General features: G+C 40.7%; 1 long non-coding RNA gene across 1 annotated transcript; it reads right to left on the bottom strand.

Annotated features, from left to right (window-relative positions):
• Positions 1-7,317: 7,317 nt before the first annotated feature.
• LOC113952154 lies at positions 7,318-9,172 on the bottom strand. The gene is made up of 3 exons (XR_003529412.1): positions 8,409-9,172; positions 7,885-8,032; positions 7,318-7,411 (listed from the first exon to the last, which is right to left on the bottom strand). It is a non-coding gene; the product is annotated as an uncharacterized LOC113952154 (long non-coding RNA).
• Positions 9,173-9,391: the final 219 nt, after the last annotated feature.

Genomic DNA, 9,391 nt, shown 5'->3' with positions numbered 1-9,391 from the left:
ATTAGATCAAGGCTTTGGGGACTTTACATATTGCTTAACCTCAGTCACCCAGGCTCTTAGTCACTGCAGAGATGGGGATGGTAAAAACAGATAAACTGCAGGGATGGATTGACACAGAGGCACATCCCCATCTGTGCACATAGACATACATATCCCTAGGGCCTGATGGAACAGCTCCAGTGGAGTACAGTGAGCTTTGGATCAGGCCCAGCACTCGTATATGATATGGACTAACTGCCTCTGATCTTTGAAACCAGTTTTAAAAGGCTTACACAGGGGGGGAGCCTCCGTTCTCTGACCCTGGTTTTCCACCAGTGGAACTCCATCGGCTTTTAGCGGCGTGTAAAACCAATGTAATGAAGTGGAGAATTATGCTCACATTATGTTTTTTAAGTAGCTTATTAGCCTGCATATTACACCCTGTTTAGTGAGCTGGCAGCTGTGCAAAGGACTCTAAGGACCTAATTCACTGAAGCTGATATGACTCTTCCCACTGGCTTTGGGTCAGGGCCCTAAATCATTCTGAAAATTCTAGGGAGAGATATTATAAAGTGGTCCAGCAAAGGTAAAAGGGTGTTAATGAAAGTCCCTTGAGGAGGTCATGGCTTTTAGTAGTTTGAAGAGCTTTCCACACGTAAAAGAAGGGGTTTTTTTAAAAAATAAAACTTTTCAAAGTGTGCCAAATGTTCCTGAATGCGACTTTTTCTTCTTTGTTACCATTAAAAAAAAAAAAAGAACTAAACCCAACCAAATTTCAGGATGGACAAAAGAAATTTATTTTTCAGTCTAAATAGATTTGTTTATAGCTTGTAACATGCAGTAAGCACATGTGGTGGGGGTGGAAGGTAGAGAAGGAAACATATCTGTGCCACCCCCATCTCCCTTGCTGCATGTTTGGCCCTGGGGGCGAATTTCCTGCCAATGTTGCTTGATCTTAACTCTTCCCTCTCAGCCTTTCAAGGTTGCCTACTTCTCAGGTGTGCCAGAGTCACAGCTCTCAGCCTTTAGGGCTGCACCTGCTTTCCCCTCTGTGCTGCCACTGGCCTTGCATGTCTCCTCTGGGAGCCTCCTGTCACACCCAGCCCTGCTGCCTGGCCCAGCTTCCCACACACACACACTTAATGAGCAGGTACAGTAATTGCCTTCATAACATTTTTCCCACAATGACATTTCTTAGTTTGCTCAGGCAAGATTTAGTGTTATTGTGCCAGTTCCTCGAGTCCTGTCTCGGCCCAAGTTCCCTCAACACTATTAATAACTCCTATGGAAACAGGCTGAGGGAGCTGGGATTGTTCAGCCTGGAGAAGTTCTGGGGAGACCTTACAGCACCTTCCAGTACCTAAAGGGGGCTTATGAAGAAGAGGGAATCAACTTTTTACATTTGCAGATAGTGACAAAGCAAGGGGGGGACAACATTGAATGAGGAGAGATTAAGATTATATTTTAGGAAAAAATTCTTTACTGCGAGGTTGGGGAGACACTGGAACAGGTTACCCAGAGAAGCTGTGGATGCTCCATCCCTGGAAGTGTTCAATACCAGGTTGAATGGGGCTTGGAGCAGTCTAGTCTAATGGGGGATGTTGGAACTGGATAATCTCTAGGGTTCCTTCCAACCCAAACCATTCTGTGATTCTATGGCTATTAACAAATTCAGGTGCTTTGTCCAAGGAACGACTCCTGGACCCTCAGCTACAAAGGCCTGGAACTACAGAGGGTAGTTCCACTGCAAAGATAGGGTGCAAACTCCCAGCTCCTCCACAATCTCTCACCACCTCTTTGTTCCTCAGCTTTTGCAGGATGGAAATCAGCAACAGAACGAGTATGGCAGCAAAGGCATCAAAAATTCTAAAATGCAGAGTAGCATAACTAACAACTTCATGAAATTATGCCAGGCCTTGGCCAGGACTATGAACTAAGCCCTTCAAAAGAAGATGGGCCAACTTCCATTCATGGGATATGTCAGGATAAATGGGGGGGCCAAGAGGAAACTGTGGATCTCAAACAGGACCTACTTGGAGCCTGTAAAGCCATAAGATACTATTGTTATTGTCCGGGTGAGTTTGCAATGGGCCCTGAGAGATTCAATGATGTTGATTTGACTCTTCCCTTCTGGCATTGGGTCAGGGCCCTGAGTTACCAGGAGGTGACAGGCCACATCCAGAGGCACACCTTGCCTGGATATTCCATGAGCTAACAGCAGCTAAACAGCAGCTTGAGCAGCTCTCAGGAATATTTGGAGTAATGTAACATGGAGCAGTGGGCAAGCAAAGTCCATCTTGGGCCTCTGCCCCTCACTGCTCTTCCTTCCTGAAAATAAAACTACTTCAAGCGACTCCATTTTCTACAACTTTCCTCCTGAAGGCTGAATAAGTTTTCACTGAAAATCTCTTTTTTTCAGACACTTTTAAATTTTCATTTTTCCTATTACATATTTTTTATTACCTTAACTCTTGCATTAAAAATTTATATGCCAACAGACACACATCATTTTCCTTTCAAAGGATTATGAGTATTATCTACTACTCCATTATCATAGCTCAGTGACTCAGAATAATTTGCAAATGTTTAAAATTTTGACTGCATGATTTTGAATAGTGATTAATAGAAGGAATATAACTATCCAAAATGTCTTTTTCAAAATATATATTGGATTCACCAGAGGAAAATATTTTCAAAATTAGAAGATCTAGTCCAGAAGTGCCAAAATATTTCATTTAGCCATACTTATGAAAAAAACAAAGTAATGAAATTTCAAGGTATTTTCATTTCAAAACACTACCTTTTGTTTCAAAAATATCCTTAGAACAAAAAGAAAGTGCAGGGTAAAGTCATATTGTAATCCAAAATATATATTCCGCTGCGTGCCAAAATGTGGATGTAATTTGGGAGGTTCACATATTCTTGAAAGACACAGAAAATGTCTGCTTCAGTTCCTGCTCAACCAGATTATTTTCTAATAGCTCGGTTCAGTTAACAAAATACAAAGCAGAAAGGCATCCATTTCTTCACCTCTAAAAAAGAGATTTTCTCCAGCACATCCAGAGTATAAGATGTTATGTCCCCAGACACTGATGATCTGAAAGCAGCAGCTTTATGATTTCAAGAGCAATGAGAGAATTGCACAGAATAGACATGTCCTGACAGCACCCACTGAAAGGCTGTTCTTTCTCATGTGGAGCTGATAAAAGTAAATTAACAGTTGTTTCTGTCTATGAGAGTCAATGCTTGTTTCATGTCACCAATGCCATCTAAATCATTGACCACGTGCCCCTTTCTTAAGTGAAGATACACTGAGGGCTGGAGAATTTTCTCTCTGTTGGACTGAAAAAATTTATTAAACCCACATATTAATATATATAAATGCCCATATATTAATATCAAAACACTTAACAAACCCCTCCACACTTCTCAAATTGGTGTGTTGAAAATCAGAAACAAAATTTCCCTCAGAACACCAAAACCTCAATTGTTATATTCTAAAGGTTTCTTGACGAACCCTCAGGAGTGCAAAACTCCTGAATAATGACCTAAATAAAATGACCAAGAAATATTTCTTGATAGCCACTCATGTTTACAATTTCAGACTTCTCTGCAATAGTTTTAAGTGAAATTTATCTCAATGAAATTTATCTTAATGAAGTTTATCTTAGTGAAGAAGTTCCTACACAAGCTTTTATACATCAGCATTTGAGTCCTTCTCCTTCCAGGTACATGTCACTCTTCACATGACAAAAAGCAAGGGATAACTGTGCTTAACTGTACTAATAATGTATGAAGCAACTGGTGAATGAAAACCCTGTGCTCCTGATTTGGTATTATTTTGAATCAATTGCTGCTATTACTCACTCATCCCACAATAACATTGCAGCAGAGGCTTAGTGAAGACAAGAGGAAGGAATTTAGCATTGAAAAGGTGAGTCTGAAACCCTGCCAGTCCTCTCTGAATTTTCTTGGCTTAATGATATCCAACAAACCACAACATGTCCTGACCATGGCACGGACAACTTTCCCTGTGGCACAAACATCTCATCGGCGTCACCGGATCCTGGGACTTGCGTCAGCGGGACGACCTGTGGCAATGCACATTACTCACATCCAGGAGGGATTCAGGCTTCAGTCAGGGTCTGGAGACTCTGTCCATGCAACCCACAAGGTGGAAGTGAAGCCATTAAAAAGCCAGCGGTGGGTACGATATGCACACCAGTATTTGAGGTGTTGCTGGGATGGAAGGGCAGAATTTTCCAGCCAGGGTGGGAAGGAAACACATTGTCCTAATACAGCCATGATTCAAACATGAAAATGCTGGGGGTTCTTGAAAATTAATGCAGAATTTTAACTGGTGTGATAATTAACAAGCAGGCCTGGAGGTCAGATAGGCTGTTTTCACAATTCAAGGATTATGCATTTTTCTAGTGGATCCAAGGTTTGGAATCGAATTATTACTATTGAAATTATCATTCCAAACCCAAGACCTGCTGTGGGAATCCTTACCACTTCTACCAGACTTTTCAAACCAAATCAAAATGAAAAACTGGCTGAAAGTAATCAGTGGCAGAGCTGTATACTGCACTCATCAGATCAGCTCTGATGTTTGATTTTCATCTATTAAATTGGCCCAGATTTTTGTTTCAAGATGCATTTCTCAGTACTTCATTGCTTCAACTGTAGGTGACTCAGGAAGTCTAATGCTCTTTGCTTTTGAATGATGCACTGTCCTATCCTTAGCCCTGCTTTTCCAACTAGGGTTGGGAAAGTTCCAAACTACTTTTCCAATAGGCAGTGAGTTTTGGAGGGAAAACTTTCTCTGCACACTGTTCCTAGTAATTTCATATTCCATCACAGTTAAGCAAAAAGAGATTCTGTAACAAACTCATCCTAAGAAAAACAGAAAACAGGCTCTAGTTATCATAAAATTAAATCCTTAAATCCTGCTTAGTCCTTGACCACAGAAATAGAATCAGAAGACAAAACTGAAATTATTTACATATTGACTGGTATTAAAGCAAACAACATCCTCTGCTATTTAGTTTTTATTTTTGAAGGGAATAACCTGGAGATGCGTTAGTTCTTTTGCAATGTCTCAGCAGTGTGTTGGGTGCTGTGTTACATAAGAATACGCATTCCCCGCTGCTGGTCTTATCTAGCATCCACTTTGTTTCTGTTAGCTCGCTCCTTTCTCACAGGCATCACCAAAGAAGTGGTACTTGAGCAGGATTCAGCAGCTGTGGACTCCAGACTTGGGCACATGTTTGTATTCACCACCAGTTATGCTTTAAATTGAGACCCCGAGTGACCCAGTTTGCTTTCGGTGTTCTCAGTGGGACTGCCAGAATATTTCCACTCTCCCCCATTGGTCTGAAATTCCAAAAGGGCTCTCAAAGTTGGAGGCACTGGCAGCAGTGGATCCCTGACTGTCCCCCGTGAGGGACAGGGCAGGCAGTGGCAGTACAAGCCCTTCTCCTTGTGTGATTCTTTCCCCTCTGCTCACTGAGAGGCTCCAGCTCTCCCAGTCAACATCATGTGCATCCCAGTGGGCCAGCACACGGGCAGTGAAGTGCTCCAGGTTGTCCTCCAAAGGTCTGATCCTCCCAGAACATTTCTAATTTTTTGTTGTTATTAAAAATGAACAGTTCCAGGCCTGAAAGCCAAGCAGTTTACTCACTGTTCTATGTAATTCTCTTATTTCCTGACTAATATAATCCATAAGGGCCACAATATGTTAATTTTGTGCTCAGTCAGCCTTTTTTCCTTGTTTAGACTTATACTGCAGACATCATAAATTTGACATAGCAAACAGTGACGGGACCTTTGCTTTACTTAAAATATTCTGGATAAAAGTGTGTCCCACCAAGGCAATTTCCTCTTAATAGGAACAACTTGAGAAACTTTTCTTTTTTCTTTCTGCAACATTAATCATTAAACTTTAAAAATGGATCAGACTAAGCAGCTTCCTGTTTGGTGGTGACTATCCTTTTGTATCTTACTCCATCTATTCCTCCTGCCTGCTGAAAACACCCTTTGCTTAAAAGACTTCCTATATGGTGTTTTTTCCATCTTGCTTGCCCGTAAGACAATTAAGACAAGCAGTAAATATTTACAGCTTCGAACAAGCATCTGGGGAATAGTTACTACAACTGTCTGAATTACCTTAAATTGATTGGCAATCAATTAACCTGAGGGAAAATTATCTAGCATGCAGTATCTGAAGAGGAAGAGCTGAACTCCCTAATGGCCCCAAGTGGTTTAGTAGCCGACAATCACAACCACTCAGGAAAACAATGGGAATTAGACCTGCTCAGACAAAGCCTATTCGGCACCTGGTATGGAACTGGGCCTTAAATGTCTTTAAAGCCCCTGTGAAAATTTCGGATATTCTGATACAGACATTTTTTAAGAGGTGAATCAGTTGCTCTGTTGAGAGAGTTGCTAATAACACACAGATCACAGGTTTCTGAGTCAGGCAGATGCATATGCAATAATGTTCTTTACCGGAAACACAGCATTGATACGTGCAGATAAAGCCAGATACAGATGCAGACAAAAGATGGCATGTGATGGTGTAAAGGCTTCACTGGCAAAGGTTTGGGAAAGCTGAATTGCTCACAATTAGGGAATTATGCAAAATGTCCTCAAGGAGTGATGATGTATTTCAGAAAAATTGTTATATGCTTACTTCAGACCTCAACTCTTTACCTAACCTCTGCCTTTCAAGCCAAGCACATACTTGACAGATAAGTAATGAAGTCCAAACTCTTCCTACCATAATCTCAGGGCTTGCAATTCCAGAAAACTCCTCAAGCAACATCAGCAGATTGTTTATTTTTGTTAAAATTAAAAGTAAATTTTGGAATTAATGGTGTAGCTTGGTGGCCAAAGTAGGGAGAGATAATTTGAGGAAAAGGAAATGAAGAGCATGAAATTCTCTCTTAAGTCAGTTGCTGGAAAATCCAATGTGCTCAGTGCCACTGAAAATCTCATAAACTAATTTCCAATGCTGAAAAAATCAAACATTTGCCATAAATCTTTTTATACACTTGCAGGGGATTAAGAATAATTACAGCTGTATTGTTAAGGGGGCCTCAATTAAATGCAATCACTTTGATTAGTTTATGTCTTAACCTCACCATCATTTAACCATCAGTTTTTGTGTCCTGCAGATTCTGGATGCTGATAGATCATCCCTGTTCCCCATTTTTTCCATTACCAAGGTTTCATTATGCACGTTAAGCATGTTTCCATTTGCCTGAGGTACACCAGGGGCAGGGAAGCATTTTTCAAAGATAACTCATTTAATATTAAATGTCAAAATATTACTCACTTCTTTAGCAAGATCATGCAGCTGCAACCTGGAGAATTAATTTGGGATGGTGTCTCTGTGGAGTTCAGGGCGTTGGTCTAAGCATACCTTTAGCTAAACAAAAAAATCATTGACTTACCCAGAATTTAAAACATTGTATGGAACTAACTAAAGGGCAATAATGAACAGCTAAACATACGAAGGAAGTTGTTTTTAAGCCAGAAACGCTGTGATTAATTATGGATAAAACAGCCAGGGGAACTTCTCATTACTTAAAGTAATGAAATAAGTCTATTAGCATGATAACAAAGAAAGTGGAAATGGCTGTAGGCTTTGTTTTGAAGATTATCACCATAGCATTTCTCTTCTGCACAAGCAATCAAGAACCCATTAAAGAAAAGATTCATGAATACCCCCCACTTTAGAGACAGAAAATCGATTTAGGAGAAAAAGGCAGGCTGTTTATATTATACTTGCTTCCTGTGTTTCATTGGAGGCAATTCCTGATTTACATTCATGTAAATCAGGTTCCAGACAGCCCTTAAATGACATGTCCAAGGATCTGTGTCAACAGAGTGAACCATCACCTGATCGTCTCCATCTCGGCTCTGAGAATATGCAACAAAGGCTATCTCTTCATGGGAAGGCTGAAATGATAATCTGAGTTCCAAGAAGAAGGGTTTCCCATACCTGCACAGGTAATTGCTTCAGGAGCAACAGACACCCATCCCTGAACTGTGCATTTGCCAACAGAACAAAAAAAAGAGGTGATAACTGATCAGCCCTTATGTGGACTTCACTGTTTATGTTGTTATTTGGGGGGTAAGGCTTGAGTGTTGTGGAGTTTTATCCTAAGTTTTTCGTTATGTATTTAGCTAATTCCTTTCTTCTACACAGGAGCAAACTAGGAAACAAATCTTTTGGGATGTGTTTTTTGTTGGGTTTTTTTTGAACTCACACACTTCTAGGGACCTTCAACACATAAAAGCTATTGCACAGAAAAGGCAGAGTGAACTTAAAACAGAGTAAAACCCATATACAAATACCTTCATTTTGTATTAAGAATGTCCAAACTGGTTCTCAGTCAGAAGCAGTGATTCTTCTTTCTTACCTTGAAAGCGTCCAAGAGTCTTTAAAGCCAAACTGACCCAGCTCTGCACAGTGCAGGGTGTCAATACACAGTTTGCAGCAGTCAAAACACAGCCACCTTTACTGACTCGCTCCAGCTCATTCATTACAGAACCCATATGAAACTTGTTTTGCTAAAAAAGCAAATGGAAAGGAGAGAAATTGAGTTATCTGATGTTTCTTAAAAATGGAATTTGAATGTGATAACAGCCACCCTTTTGCTTATAAAACAAGACAAGGCCAAACTAGTCTTCAAAATTATATGTCAATCCAAAAGCCTGAGAACAATTTTAGTCCTTCTGTTTAGTTCCATTATTTAGCAAAACAGTCAAAGTTAGCCAGGCTTATTCACAGGACCTAAGGTTTCTTCCTGAAATCTAAGGTTCACATATGGCTTTTTTAAATGCTCTTCAGTCTTCTCTCTCTGTTCCCTGCAAGTGTCTTCTACCAGATCACCTTTCTGCGTGGGACTAAAGCTCCACGATTTCCTCTCAGCATCTGTATTTCAAAAATCGCTGCCTTTGAGCCATCAGGAAATTTTTGGTGCCCCAAACCAGCCTTCAACACGTCCTTTTGGGTTCCCATCTATTTATTTCTTTGCCCCTCTGCCTGCAAAGAAAAACAAACACCTCAAGAAGGCTCTTGAGGTTTGCTCCACAGCTCCCCTCTAGCACTGGCCACAGGCCAGACTTCTAGGTGGGGCTTTATAACCCCAGGATGAACCAAGATAAATCTGTGGCACCAGCAAGAAGTTGGGAATGCAATACCTGCTTCCATTTCAGAAAATGGCAAACAAAAATAAAAGTGGCTTTTTTGTGGCTACATGCAAATCCAAGCTGTACGAGACAACTGCCTGCTACCAGCTGCTAGAACAGCACAGTCCTACATGTTAAAGTACTTTTAGACAGCACAGCAGTGGTTACTATAGAAATACATGGGTTTTCCTACAAGAATCACAATCTCTGG

Source organism: Corapipo altera, unplaced genomic scaffold, assembly GCF_003945725.1.
Source record: "Corapipo altera isolate COAL_440 unplaced genomic scaffold, ASM394572v1 70, whole genome shotgun sequence".
NCBI classification, from domain to species: Eukaryota; Metazoa; Chordata; class Aves; order Passeriformes; family Pipridae; genus Corapipo; species Corapipo altera.
The sequence above is the reverse complement of the archived record's forward strand: the minus strand, read 5'-3'. Positions and strand labels throughout refer to the sequence as shown.